Raw genomic sequence first — 16,540 nt, 5'->3', positions numbered from 1 at the left:
TGTTATAGGTGGGGCACTATCTACATGTGGGCTATATATGGGGTACCATCTACAGGGGGATCTACGGGGGGCACTCTCTACAGGAAGCACTATGTGTGTATGGGACACAGTGCATGGTGCTATTATAGCCAGGGACACAGTGCAGGGTGCTATTATAATCAGGGACACAGTGTATGGTTCTCTTATAATTAGAGGTGCCATGTATGGTGCTATTATATTTGGGTGCGTAGTGTGTGGCACCATGAGAATCTTGTCTCCATTTATAAGTGCAGAAACGTTTGAAAAGTGAAGACATCTGAACGGCAAACTGCAGAAATTGGCTGTGGCCGGGAAAAGTCATCATAGAGGTCTGAATCGGATGGGGACGAAAAGAACGAGAATCTGAAAAGATGTCACCAGTAAATCATTTAATGTAGATGTTTATTCGGCCTCTAATCAGGATCTGCAGCGAGATGATGGGTGGTTTGATTATGATATATTATGATTTTTTAAACAGCAACTCCCAGCATTTCGTTACCATTGTTCTAGTCATGCTGGGAGCAGTAGTTTTACGCTGTACAAACCTATACGGCAGGTATAGTACGGTTAGTATGTATAGGGATGTTGCGTAGTCCAGCCATCAACCCTGTATATAACCCCCATCATCCCTGTTTATAACCCCCTCTTACCTGTATATACTAGCCAGACTGGTATATACAGAGATGATGGGGGTTACATACAGAGATTATGGCTGGTATATAATTAGAATGCGCCTCTTCAGTTGTAAACATGCGTTGATTGGGGCCCACTCAGATATGTTTTGCCCCCCCCTGTGCTAAAACCCTAGCTACGCCTCTGCATGGCTCCCTCCCTTCTCCCTGTAGTACTGGACATCACAAAACACATGCCTCCACTCCTCGATTCTCTCCCAGTCGCCGGCGGAATGTTTCACATGTGGGCAGCAGATCTTGCAGCATTAGGGCGGATTTACACGAACGCGATATACGTCCGTGCCACCCGCGTGTTTTTCACGCGTGTCGCATGGAACTATGCAAGTCTATGCGGCAGTGCAGACTGTCAGTGATTTTTGCGTAGGGCGAGTCCGCTGCGTAAAACTCATGGCAGGTCCTATATTTCTGCGTTTTTCGCGCATCACTCACCCATTGAAGTCAATGGGTGCGTGAAAATCACGCGCACCACACGGAAGCACTTCCGTGAGACGCGTTATTCGCGCAACACCAGTCAAAAGTATGTTTGGAAACAGAAAAGCACTACGTGCTTTTCTGTTTACAAACATCCAAACGGAGTGTCATAATGATGGCAGCTGCGTGAAAATCACGCAGCTGCACATCCTATCTGATGACACACGGAGCTGTTAAGTGCCTTTTGCGCACGCAAAATGCGGCATTTTTTCTGTGCGCAAAAATGCACACGCTCGTGTAAATCCGCTCTTCGGGTATGTTCACGCGGCCAACACAAAATGGCTGTAAAATGCGGGGCTAGTTTCAAGAGAAAACAGCCTCTGATTTTCAGACGTTTTTTTACGCGCCATTTTTACAAACGGCCACGTAAAAAAATAACCCGTGGGAACAAAACGCCATTTTTCCCATTGAAATCAATGGCCAGACATTTGGAGGCATTCAGCCCGCATATTCTCAGCCATTTTTCGGGGCGTTAACAACTCGAAAAACGTCTGAAAATAAAGCAGTGTGAGCATACCCTAAGGCTGGGTTCACACGACCTATTTTCAGATGTAAACGAGGCATATTATGCCTCGTTTTAAGTCTGAAAATAGGGCTACAATACGTCAGCAAACATCTGCCAATTCATTTTAATGGGTTTGCCAACGTACTGTGCAGACGACCAGTCATTTACGCGTCGTCGTTTGACAGCTGTCAAACGACGACGCGTAAAATGACTGCCTCGGCAAAGAAGTGCAGGACACTTCTTTGCAACGTAATTTGAGCCGTTCTTCATTGAAGTCAATGACGAGCAGCTCAAGATTTACGAGCGTCAAAGACGCAGCTGTTTTCTCCTGAAAACAGTCTGTCTTTTCAGACGTAAAAGGTAGCTAGCGTGTGAACATACCCTAACTCCCAACCATCCAGGTTCTTGCAGGACTGCTGTGGGCTTCTATAAAATTTGCATAGATGTGGGCGGTCTTAAGAAGTTTTGCGAGCTTAAAAGTGTCCCTTGAACGGGGATACAAATGTTGGTAGGTATGCATGCAGAGTCTAGAAGCAGAAAAGGAGGGCGGTGTCGCAGTAACAAAAACAGTGTATGGGCCCCCTTTTTGCCAGCATACAAGCATCTTCTCAGTTTGAGAAACAAAACAAAAAAAAACAAATGAGAAAATAGTCTAAATTTCCTCTGCAACGATAAGTAACATCCCTGGTGGTCTACCATAGTGAATGGGTTAATGGTAACAAACATTGTAGTCTAAGGCAGTGAAGGGGTTAATAAGAACATCCCAAGTGGGCAAGGTGGGGGTCCAAACACTGGGACCCCCACCGATCACAAGAACAGGCTAACCTTGCTGTTCCTGGGAGCTCCATATGAATAGAGCGGTATGCACATGCTCAGCCACCGCTCCATTCATTTCTATGGGGCTGCCGATCACTATATTCAGCGGCCCCATAGAAATAAATGGAGCGGATGACCCCTCCCACCGATCAGATATTTATCACCTCTCCTGTGGAGAGGTGATAAATATTGATTATGCGAAAACCCCTTTAACTACCTGAACTGAAGACTATCGAATACTCTCCTCTTGGCACTCAATCACTACCTGTAGACTGCTCAGACATACAGATAATGCATTATCAGCTTTTAGCCAATAACTGGGATGATGCAGTGTCTGTGTAATCTATGAGAAACCCCAAGTAGAGTGTGACCAGGATACTTATCTTAAAACCCCCTTACCAAGAGTGGTTCCCCTCGGCACCTGATCAGGCTCCATGTCTGCCCCTGGAATGTTCAACAAAGAGTTTTATTTTTCTGACATCTTTCCTTGTTTTGTAAGTAACATTATAGAAAGGGGGGGAGGGGGGGGTAAGGCCATGTAGATATGTGGGGTACAGGTTGTAGATAGATATGTAGGGTTGTATATGATGTAAATATCTTCCTGTATCATGATATTACATCGTTCTGAGTTGGTGGATGAAGCTTAGGTATGAACTTCTTAGAAATCAATAAGAGTGATGACTAACTGATGAAAATGGACATTTTTTTCTCTCTCCCTTACAAAAAGTCTAATCATATTTTATTAAACCTGAAATTTAATGGGGGAGTTTTACACACACAAGAATCTCTTATCAGAGAGCCCCTTTCTAACCCTACTAAAAAATACTAGGAACCCAACATATGATGACCCCATCTAATGTATGAAACAAGGGGATGACCAGATACTCCTGACAATGCAGAGAAGCCATAGCTAGAAGTACAGTATACAGAGCAAAAGATGTATGCAGAATGCAGCAAATGGAGCAGACGGGAGAGGTCTTCCTCTGGGGAAATTAATACAGCACGCCGGATTCATACATTTTTAAATAGAATTCTTGTTAAAGGGATCAAGGCATAAACAGAAATGTGAGATACAAAGTGGAAAAGAGACTGATGAACTACAAATTGGACGAAAGAAATACTGTGACAAACAAGAAGGAATTACACAATCCTGGAGACTGTGGAAGAAGTGTCTATTATATATTCTGTGGAAAATTGGTCTTTAAACTATGCATATATAGACTATCAGTGCATACAGTGGGGACAGGTAAGAATAATATGGGGCATGAACGTAATATACTGTAAATTAAGAGAAGACTAAAAACATTAGGCAGATTTATCAAGACGGTCTTTAACGGTTGCAGATGGTTTATGTCATATTGATCAATTTTGAGACTGCTAAAGACACTTGAGACACTAAACATTTTGTATGAAAAGTAGCCTTGTAAGGATTGGCAGATGTATGTCTAATGATAACATGTGTCTGTACACAAGTGGAACATATCTATGACACATCAGACCTAGCGTACAGCTCGTGCCTGTTTCAGAACATTCAATATTATTCGAGACATTTATCATGGGTTGTACGACATTTAAAAAATAAAAGACATTTGCCCAAATCCATAACCACGTCAAAACCTGCCTCAGTATTATAGACTCTGCTCATTAACACAATTTTAAAAACGTTCATTATTGTGACAATTCTAAGTGTTAACCTTTTTAACACCAAATTTATTTTGCTGCATGCGCCACCTTGAAAAATGTCATTACATTTCCGCCATTATCCCAGACTTCAAAATTCATGCACACTACTGATAATTTTCTCCCATTATTACAGTATTTGAGAGATTTTCCATTTCTGATATATGTAAATTATTTTAAGGCTACGTTCACACCTAACAAAATTGCTGCAGACTTTCAGTCCGTATTTGCGGGAAGAATCTGCAGTGTAGTACAGTAGCAGCAATGTGAATGAGATTAAGTCTCATTCCCTAAATCCACATGTCAAATAATGCTGAGGGATAGTCGCACATTTGTTATTTTTCCCCCATTGAAGTGAAAATCCACTAAGTAGATTCTGCACCACAAATCTACAGCATGTGAATTCAGCCTTAGGCGCTATACACAAGGGATCGGCATCAGAAATCTGAGGTTTATCTTGGATTTCTGCCAGGTGTTTGTTTTTGTGTGTATAATTTCACAATTTGCTCCAGAGCGCTCTGGATTCATGACCCACATGCAATTCATTATTCATTTAATTTCAAACATGTTTCCTAAGTTTATTTCTTGAGCTATTGCCCCGTACTGCTCTCTGACCCATGCCACATTTGGCTTTTCATCTCACACAGTACAGTACTCATGGTCGATACAATAGATTAAGCGGTGCGCTATTTTACTCCCACAGCAGATTTGGTCACTGCTAGTCAATCTTAACACATTGATGCCTGTGCTCTGTTCTAGAGATAGGCGGGTCTACTTTTGCAGATGCTAAATACCACCACAAGGCGGGACTCAAAACTGACTCATAAATAACAAGTGAACCCCATGCCAGTCACTTCACATCACACAAAATACCTATTATGTTGGTGCAAAACCATGGCCAGCAGCCCTGAGATGAGCAAAGTCTCTTTTCTCAATATCAGAACCCTTTTGACCCTTCCTGCTTTCTGTGAAAGCCCTATATCTACTCAGTATAGGCACAGCTTTTGGTCGGCATTGGCTTCCGTAGTTTGCCGGACATAATTGTTTTTAAACAAAGACATTTATTGAGCCATCAAAGAATAAGGAAAAGGGGACCAACGGCGCTGCTAAAGTCAATGTCGAGGCAAAAGTTGATGATAAATGTTTAATGAAAGAGGCTACGCGTTTCGACACCGTACCGGCGTCTTCATCAGGCCAATACAAATTGTGCGATATGCACACGTTTATATACAAAAAGAAATGAGACATAATTGCAAAAAAAAAAGGAAAAAAAGAACCGCCAATCAGGGCGGGTCAAAGGTCAAATATATAAATTGCATAAGTACTGATGTGCAAAACAGCGCGTTACAAGGTTTGTTCAGAAAAAACAATGTGAACATGAAAAACAATGTAAACATAAATAAAATATAATGAATACAATAAAACTGCAAAGAATCACTAACAGCGTATTAAGAATGAACAGATTAAGTCAAAACACAAACGTTAAAAATCTTTGTATTAATTAAATTACGTATTCGTCATAATATTAATATGGGATTGCAAACATCATTCTATAAAATGTTTAAAAAAGAGGAATTACCGTAATGTGAAAGAAAATCTTCAAAGCGTCCCTGAGCTCCTAGGTAACGCTAAAAATACGGTGGCCGAAAAGGGACAATATACTAGATGGACCGCATATGGAACGCAACAACATACTCAACGGTCACATGAACCGCAGGGTAATAGATGGACCGCTTTTGGAACGCAACAAGGTCCTCACAAGCGCAAAGAGCCAAAAATGTAATGAAAACGCAGGAACTATAAGAATAACAGCAAATCAAAGCAAAGGAGAAAATTACAAAGGTAAGTAAAAGGACCAATTAAAAATGCGATAATATATGAGTTATAAAAATATGCAATAAACATGATACAATGTAATACAATGATAATTAGTTCCTTAAGTTGAATAAAAAATACTCTATAAAAGATATTCTATAAAGGATACTCTATAAAGGATATTATAATGAGAGAAACAATTAAACGGAAACGTATATTCAAATAGCACATATGTTATCTTATAACCATTAATAGAAAATTAGGGCAAATAAAACATTAATCAAAAATGTAATAAAGCAAGATACAGTAGGACTTGGTATACCCAATTATATATACGTATATATCAGATTAAAATTATTCTAGGGACGTTTCGGTGAGATCATTTAGACCACTAGGGTGTAAAGTCTCAAGCTTGAAAATCCAGAAATTTTCTCTCTGTTTAAGCCTGTTAAACCTATTTGGCACATCTAATGGGATTTGTTCTATTGGTGTTATGACAATATTTTCAAAAATGCAATTATGTTTAAATGCACAGTGACGGGAGACACTGTGCTTGAGAAAACCTTGTCTAACATTAAAACGATGTTTATTAACCCGATTCCTAAGCGTTTGGGTAGTCCGACCTACATATTGTAAACCACAAGTACAGTGCAACAAATAGATCACATATGTGCTCCCACAGTCCAAATGATTTTTAATGGGAAAAAAAACCCTAGTTTTAAATGAGGAGAATTCAACTATTTTATCAGAAATATTAGCACAACAAAGGCATCTCTTATGCCCACAAGAATATGACCCCTTAATGTTTGATAGAGGGTCTACAAATTCCTTTTTTATGACAGGTAATTTACTAGGTGCTAAAATATTTTTCAGGGTTTTGGATCTTCGGAAAGTAATTAGAGGTTTAGCTGGGAGCAAAGGTTTAAGGAAAGGATCACTAGTTAAAATGTGCCAATGTTTCAAAAGGATAGACCTAATGTGTTTGCTACCTTTATTAAAGGACGTAATAAAATTCAAGTTGTATTCAGTTGGTTTGACTTTCTTACTTTCGGTAACGCTTGGTACTGCTGCTTGGATACATTCTAGTTGTGTCATGCCTCTAGCTCTTGATTCTGCCCCCTTAATCAAAGACACCGGAAAACCTTTATCTAAAAACCTTTTATTTAAAATACTGCACTCTTTATTAAAACTACTATCGTCAGAGCAATTCTTTCTTATTCTGCGATATTGGCCGAAAGGGACATTTTTGAGCCAGGGAATGTAATGTGCACTACTGAAATCCAGATAACTGTTTACGTCCACACTTTTAAAATGGGTCTTGGTAGAAAAATTACTGCCATTATTAGTGATAGTGAGATCTAAAAAGTCTATAGTGGTACCCGAAAAAGTATACGTAAAATTTAGACCGAAATTATTAATATTTAAAAGATCCATAAAAGCAATAGCAGAAGCCATGTCGCCTTTCCAAATGAAAAATAAATCGTCAATATAACGTTTATAAAAGACAATATTGTTGGAAAAATTATGTGCATTCAATATATAGGATTCCTCAAAACAGCCCATGTACAGGTTTGCGTAGGAGGGTGCGAACCGCGACCCCATTGCGCACCCCTTTAACTGTCTATAAAAATAATTTTCAAATGTAAAAACGTTGTGTGTTAGAATAAAATCTATGCATTCAATAATAAAATTAAGCTGTTTATTAGAAAAACGAAGGTCCGATACAAGATATGAGGAGATGGCTTCCATACCAAGAAAATGTGGAATGTTGGTATATAGAGAAGACACATCAGCAGTTAGAAAACTCAGATTAGATATGTCACAGTTAGATTGCAATTCAAATAACTCCCTAATCAATTGGGTGGAGTCCTTAAGGAAAGAAGGTAATTTTAAAACAAACGGTTGTAAGTGGAGATCAATAAAATGGGACAAGTTATTAGTGAGGGATCCTATTCCAGAGATGATAGGTCTACCTGGAGGGTTAGACAAGGACTTATGTATCTTTGGGAGATGATACATGAAGGGAGTAGCAGGAAAAGGCACAGTGAGAAAACTCCTCTCTTTTTTGCTTAATAAATCGTCTTTAAAAGCTGACTCAATGAGTATTTTATATTCATGTTCATATTTAGGAATGGGATTGGAAGTAAGTTTTTCATAAAATAATGTATCCGATAACAATCTCAAGGCTTCATCGACATAGTCTCCTCTGTCTTGTACCACGATACCACCCCCTTTATCTGCTGAGCGTATAACTATGTCAGACATTTTTTGTAAATTTTTCAAGGAATTACGCTGAAATTTAGACAAATTATCCGGAGCTTTAGAAATTTGTACTATACTCTTGAAGTCATTGCTAATTAGATTTGAGAATATTTCGATTGCAGGACCCCGATGGTGGAGGGGATAGAATCCAGATTTAGGTTGTACATTGGTTCTTACAGGCATGGTGATATCTAATGGAAAAATAACCGGATTTGGCACAGAGGGAGATATTGCAAAGTGACGTTGGAGGGTCAGTTTGCGCAAAAATTTATTGAGGTCCATAAAGAGGTCGAATTCGTCCGGGGAAGACGTGGGGCAAAAGGATAGTCCTTTGGAAAGTAAACTCAGTTCAATGTCATTGAAGATGTGTTTGGATAAATTAAAAATTTTTACTGAGTCAGTCTGTATTTTTTCTTTGGTGAGAGGGGAAGGGTCCTTATGTAGACTTCTGCCCCCCCCTACATAAGGACCCTTCCCCTCTCACCAAAGAAAAAATACAGACTGACTCAGTAAAAATTTTTAATTTATCCAAACACATCTTCAATGACATTGAACTGAGTTTACTTTCCAAAGGACTATCCTTTTGCCCCACGTCTTCCCCGGACGAATTCGACCTCTTTATGGACCTCAATAAATTTTTGCGCAAACTGACCCTCCAACGTCACTTTGCAATATCTCCCTCTGTGCCAAATCCGGTTATTTTTCCATTAGATATCACCATGCCTGTAAGAACCAATGTACAACCTAAATCTGGATTCTATCCCCTCCACCATCGGGGTCCTGCAATCGAAATATTCTCAAATCTAATTAGCAATGACTTCAAGAGTATAGTACAAATTTCTAAAGCTCCGGATAATTTGTCTAAATTTCAGCGTAATTCCTTGAAAAATTTACAAAAAATGTCTGACATAGTTATACGCTCAGCAGATAAAGGGGGTGGTATCGTGGTACAAGACAGAGGAGACTATGTCGATGAAGCCTTGAGATTGTTATCGGATACATTATTTTATGAAAAACTTACTTCCAATCCCATTCCTAAATATGAACATGAATATAAAATACTCATTGAGTCAGCTTTTAAAGACGATTTATTAAGCAAAAAAGAGAGGAGTTTTCTCACTGTGCCTTTTCCTGCTACTCCCTTCATGTATCATCTCCCAAAGATACATAAGTCCTTGTCTAACCCTCCAGGTAGACCTATCATCTCTGGAATAGGATCCCTCACTAATAACTTGTCCCATTTTATTGATCTCCACTTACAACCGTTTGTTTTAAAATTACCTTCTTTCCTTAAGGACTCCACCCAATTGATTAGGGAGTTATTTGAATTGCAATCTAACTGTGACATATCTAATCTGAGTTTTCTAACTGCTGATGTGTCTTCTCTATATACCAACATTCCACATTTTCTTGGTATGGAAGCCATCTCCTCATATCTTGTATCGGACCTTCGTTTTTCTAATAAACAGCTTAATTTTATTATTGAATGCATAGATTTTATTCTAACACACAACGTTTTTACATTTGAAAATTATTTTTATAGACAGTTAAAGGGGTGCGCAATGGGGTCGCGGTTCGCACCCTCCTACGCAAACCTGTACATGGGCTGTTTTGAGGAATCCTATATATTGAATGCACATAATTTTTCCAACAATATTGTCTTTTATAAACGTTATATTGACGATTTATTTTTCATTTGGAAAGGCGACATGGCTTCTGCTATTGCTTTTATGGATCTTTTAAATATTAATAATTTCGGTCTAAATTTTACGTATACTTTTTCGGGTACCACTATAGACTTTTTAGATCTCACTATCACTAATAATGGCAGTCATTTTTCTACCAAGACCCATTTTAAAAGTGTGGACGTAAACAGTTATCTGGATTTCAGTAGTGCACATTACATTCCCTGGCTCAAAAATGTCCCTTTCGGCCAATATCGCAGAATAAGAAAGAATTGCTCTGACGATAGTAGTTTTAATAAAGAGTGCGGTATTTTAAATAAAAGGTTTTTAGATAAAGGTTTTCCGGTGTCTTTGATTAAGGGGGCAGAATCAAGAGCTAGAGGCATGACACAACTAGAATGTATCCAAGCAGCAGTACCAAGCGTTACCGAAAGTAAGAAAGTCAAACCAACTGAATACAACTTGAATTTTATTACGTCCTTTAATAAAGGTAGCAAACACATTAGGTCTATCCTTTTGAAACATTGGCACATTTTAACTAGTGATCCTTTCCTTAAACCTTTGCTCCCAGCTAAACCTCTAATTACTTTCCGAAGATCCAAAACCCTGAAAAATATTTTAGCACCTAGTAAATTACCTGTCATAAAAAAGGAATTTGTAGACCCTCTATCAAACATTAAGGGGTCATATTCTTGTGGGCATAAGAGATGCCTTTGTTGTGCTAATATTTCTGATAAAATAGTTGAATTCTCCTCATTTAAAACTAGGGCTTTTTTTCCCATTAAAAATCATTTGGACTGTGGGAGCACATATGTGATCTATTTGTTGCACTGTACTTGTGGTTTACAATATGTAGGTCGGACTACCCAAACGCTTAGGAATCGGGTTAATAAACATCGTTTTAATGTTAGACAAGGTTTTCTCAAGCACAGTGTCTCCCGTCACTGTGCATTTAAACATAATTGCATTTTTGAAAATATTGTCATAACACCAATAGAACAAATCCCATTAGATGTGCCAAATAGGTTTAACAGGCTTAAACAGAGAGAAAATTTCTGGATTTTCAAGCTTGAGACTTTACACCCTAGTGGTCTAAATGATCTCACCGAAACGTCCCTAGAATAATTTTAATCTGATATATACGTATATATAATTGGGTATACCAAGTCCTACTGTATCTTGCTTTATTACATTTTTGATTAATGTTTTATTTGCCCTAATTTTCTATTAATGGTTATAAGATAACATATGTGCTATTTGAATATACGTTTCCGTTTAATTGTTTCTCTCATTATAATATCCTTTATAGAGTATCCTTTATAGAATATCTTTTATAGAGTATTTTTTATTCAACTTAAGGAACTAATTATCATTGTATTACATTGTATCATGTTTATTGCATATTTTTATAACTCATATATTATCGCATTTTTAATTGGTCCTTTTACTTACCTTTGTAATTTTCTCCTTTGCTTTGATTTGCTGTTATTCTTATAGTTCCTGCGTTTTCATTACATTTTTGGCTCTTTGCGCTTGTGAGGACCTTGTTGCGTTCCAAAAGCGGTCCATCTATTACCCTGCGGTTCATGTGACCGTTGAGTATGTTGTTGCGTTCCATATGCGGTCCATCTAGTATATTGTCCCTTTTCGGCCACCGTATTTTTAGCGTTACCTAGGAGCTCAGGGACGCTTTGAAGATTTTCTTTCACATTACGGTAATTCCTCTTTTTTAAACATTTTATAGAATGATGTTTGCAATCCCATATTAATATTATGACGAATACGTAATTTAATTAATACAAAGATTTTTAACGTTTGTGTTTTGACTTAATCTGTTCATTCTTAATACGCTGTTAGTGATTCTTTGCAGTTTTATTGTATTCATTATATTTTATTTATGTTTACATTGTTTTTCATGTTCGCATTGTTTTTTCTGAACAAACCTTGTAACGCGCTGTTTTGCACATCAGTACTTATGCAATTTATATATTTGACCTTTGACCCGCCCTGATTGGCGGTTCTTTTTTTCCTTTTTTTTTTTTGCAATTATGTCTCATTTCTTTTTGTATATAAACGTGTGCATATCGCACAATTTGTATTGGCCTGATGAAGACGCCGGTACGGTGTCGAAACGCGTAGCCTCTTTCATTAAACATTTATCATCAACTTTTGCCTCGACATTGACTTTAGCAGCGCCGTTGGTCCCCTTTTCCTTATTCTTTGATCCCTTCTGACAGCAAAACTCCTTTTGCTTGTGCACGGACCTGGCAGCAGCTTTTTGGCTTGTGAGATACGTAACGGTATCCACTTGCAAAGGTGAGCAAATTTCTTACATCCAATTGCTCCTTGTACTCCCTTGCTTTATTGCACTATGTGGCGCCGTGTCTCTTCTTTTTTTCTTCTCCCTTAGTTAATTTATTGAGCCACTCATACTATACAACATCTTAAAATTATTCTCTATTTCTGTGATCATCATTTCGTATTGTTATTCTATGAACGGTCATTATGTTTAATATACAACCAATGTAACCCTTGACCTTTTACCGTTGATCCCTGTTTTGTGGTGGGTTTAATATTTAAGAACGTGCTTTTTTGACCTGATTGTATGAGGTGTTATATTGAAGATGCGGCTAGTTCAGCTCAGAAACACATTTATTGAACACCTAAATAAATAAAGTATACCTGCCTGAGAACTTAACCCCTTCCCGCTCCTGGACGTACTATTAGGTCATGGTAGCTGTATCGTTCGCGATCCATGACCTAATAGTACGTCTCTGGAGTAACGGCCGCTTCAGCCGTCCTCCCAAGACATACAGGAGCTGTGACAGCTGCTGTCTCATACAGCAGCTGTCACAGCTCCTACAGCGGGGACCGATCGCTGTGTCCCCGCTGATTAACCCCTTAAAAGCTGCGTTCAATACAGATCACGGCTTTTTAGGGGTTAAGCTGCCATCGCCAGCCTGCTACACGATAGCGGCCGGCGATGGCGACTATGGCAACCGGACACCAAACAATGGCGTCCGGCTATGCCATCGACGGAAGCCTAGTGGGTCCTGACAAAGTCAGGACCCACTATGCTTGCTGTCGGTGAGTAGCTGACAGTTCTAATACACTGCACTACGCATGTAGTGCAGTGTATTAGAATAGCGATCAGGGCCTCCTACCCTCAAGTCCCCTAGTGGGACAAAGTAATAAAGTTAAAAAAAAGTAAAAAAAAAAAAAAGATGTGTAAAAATAAGAAAATAAAAGTTTTAAAAGTATTAAAAGTAAAAATCCCCCTTTTTACCTTATCAGTCCTTTATTATTAATAAAAATATATAAACAAACAAACTATACATAATTGGTATCGCCGCGTCCGTAACAGCCTGAACTACAAAATTATTTCGTTATATATCCCGCACGGTGAACGCCGTAAAAGAAAATAATAAACCGTACCACAATCACAATTGTTTGGTCACTTCACCTCCCAAAAAATGGAATAAAAAGATCAAAAAGTCGCATGTACCTAAAAATGGTACTGATCGAAACTACAGTTCGTTACACAAAAAATAAGTCCTCGCACGCCTTTATTGATGGAAAAATAAAAAAGGTCTGGCTCTTAGAATATGGTAACACAAAAAGTGAATGATTTTTTACAAAACGTATTTTATTGTGCAAACGCCATAAGACATAAAAAAAACTATAAACATATGGTATTGCCATAATCGTATCGCCCCGCAGAATAAAGTGAATATGTCATTTATAGCGAACGGTGAACGCTGTAAAAAAAAAAACAATAGTAGAATTGCTGTTTTTTAGTCACCACGCCATCTAAAAATAGAATAAAAACTGATCAAAAAGCCGCATGCACCCCAAGAAAACTACAATGAATTCCTCAAGGGGTCTAGTTTCCAAAATGGGGTCACTTTTGGGGGGTTTCCACTGTTTTGGCACCACAAGACCTCTTCAAACCGGACATGGTGCCTAATAAAAAAAAAGAGGCCTCAAAATCCACTAGGTGCTCCTTTGCTTCGGAGGCCGGTGCTTCAGTCCATTACCGCACTAGGGCCACATGTGGGATATTTCTCAAAACTGCAGAATCTGGGTAATAAGTATTAAGTTGCGTTTCTCGGATAAAACCTTTTGTGTTATATAAAAAAAATGGTATACAAAGGATATTCTGACAAGAAAAAATATGTAAATTTCTGTGAAACACCTAAAGGGTTCATAAACTTTCTAAATGCTGTTGTGAATACTTTGAGGGGTCTAATATATGGGCCCCTCAAAGCAACTTCAGAACTGAACTGTAACCTAAAAAAATAAATAAATTAGGCAATACTTCGCTTCTTACATTATACTGATAATGAGCCGTGCCCACCCCGAGATGACCCCAGTTTTGACCGTTTGTATAAACGGAGACCCCTATTAGACCGTTTCAGTGCCCGGTTTTCCCAAGCATACACCCCCGAGAAGTGTATTGGTAGTCCTTGGTACATTTTAAAGGGACGGTTCAATTCCGCGAGTACCTGCCTGGTAAGAGGGCAAGGTATGGTGTGACGATGTATAAGCTATGTGAGAGTGCATCAGGGTATACATACAGGATTTAGGATATATGAAGGGAAGGACAGCAGTATTCAGCCCCCAGAATGCCCCCCCTTACTGGGAGTTAATGCAAAAATTGTGTGGGATTTGGTACACCCACTGCTGGACCAGGGTTACCACCTCTACCTGGATAATTTTTATACCAGCGTACCACTCTTCAACTGCCTCGCTTCCAGAAGTCCTGCGGCATGCGGCACTGCTAGAAGAAATCTGAGAGGCCTCCCTAAGACTCTGCTTGGGCACACACTCAGAAGGGGTGAGAGTAGGGCACAATCTAGCAGAAACATATTGTGTGTCAAGTACAAGACGAGAGATGTCCTTGTATTGACAACAATACATGGCCACACCAGTACCTATGTACCTGTACGAGGTACCAGTACAGAGACCCCCAAACTAGACTGCATCCTGGACTACAATAGGTACATGGAAGGGGTGGACTTGTCAGATCAAGTCCTGAAGCCCTACAGCGCCATGCGGTGTGGTATAAGAAGCTGGCCATGCACATCATACAGATGGCATTGTACGTGCTACGTCGATGTACAGGCCAGACGGGAACTTTCCTGGAATTTTAAGAGGTGATTATCAAGAACCTAATCTTTAGGGACCAAGAAGAGGGGGGGCACCCAGTACTTCTGGAAGCGGGGCCACACGCATCGTACCAGGGCAACACTTTCCAGGAGAAGTTCCCCAAACTGGCAAGAAAGGAAAAAGTCAAAAGAGGTGCAAAGTCTGCTATAAGAAGGGGATAAGGGAGGACACAATATATCGATGTTACACGTGTCCCTGAAAAACCAGAGCTCTGTATGAAAGTGTTTTAAAATTTATCATACTTCCCTTGGTTTATAATTTACCCCAATTTTACTTACCCTGATGTACTCCGCACAGCTTATCCCCCCTCGTCTTTCCCCTCTGGGCCCTGCTGTGTGCCCAGGCAGCTGATAACAGCCACATGTAGGGTATTGCCGTACCCAGGAGAACCCACATTACAGTTTATGGGGTGCATGTCTCCGGTCAAAATGCTCACTACACCTCTAGATGAATGCCTTAAGGGTGTAGTTTTTAAAAAGGTGTCACCTCTTGCGGGTTTCAACTGTACTGGTACCTCAGGGGCTTCTGCATACATGACTTTGCACCAGAAAATCCCCAGTAGGCCAAATGGTGGTCCTTTCCTTCTGAGCCCTCCCATGGGCCCAAACGGCAGTTTATCACCACAAATAAGGTATTGCGGCACTCAGGAGAAATTGGGCAACAGAATGGAGTATTTTGTTTCTTGTGAAAATAAGAAATTTTCAGCCAAAACTACATATTATTGGAAAAAATTAATTTTGTTTGAATTCCCAGCCCAATTCAAATAAGTTCTGTGAAAAAACTATGGGGTCAAAATGGTCACAACACCCATATTTGAATTCCTTGAGGGGTGTAGTTTCCAAAATGGGGTCACTTTTGGTGGGTTTCCATTGCTTTGATACCTCCGGGGCTCTGCAAATGCGACATGGCACCCGAAAACCAATCCAGCAAAATCTGCACTCCAAAGAACACACAGCGCTCCTTTCCTTCTGAGCCCTCCCATGGGCCCAAACAGCAGTTTATCACCACAAATGGGCTATTGCCGCACTAAGGACAAATTGGGCAACAAAATGGGGTATTTTGTTCCCTGTGAAAATAAGACATTTTGATCACAAATGACATCATATTGGAAAAAATGTCATTTTTTTCATTTCACAGCCCAATTTAAATAGGTGTTGTGAAAAAACGGTGCGGTCAAAATTGTAACAACAACCATAAATGAATTCCTTGAGTGGCGTAGTTTCCAAAATGGGGTCACTATTGGGGGATTGCTACTGTTTTGGCACCTCAACACCTTTTCAAAACTGGCATGCTGCCTAAAATGTATTCTAATAAAAAAGAGGACACAAAATGTACTAGGTGCATCTTTGCATCTAGGGCTTGTGTTTTAGTCCACGAGCGCAGTAGAGCCACATGTGGGACATTTCTAAAAACTGCAGAATCTGGAC

This window comes from Rhinoderma darwinii, chromosome 7 (genome assembly GCF_050947455.1).
Source record: "Rhinoderma darwinii isolate aRhiDar2 chromosome 7, aRhiDar2.hap1, whole genome shotgun sequence".
NCBI classification, from domain to species: Eukaryota; Metazoa; Chordata; class Amphibia; order Anura; family Rhinodermatidae; genus Rhinoderma; species Rhinoderma darwinii.
This window is presented reverse-complemented; position numbering follows the sequence as displayed.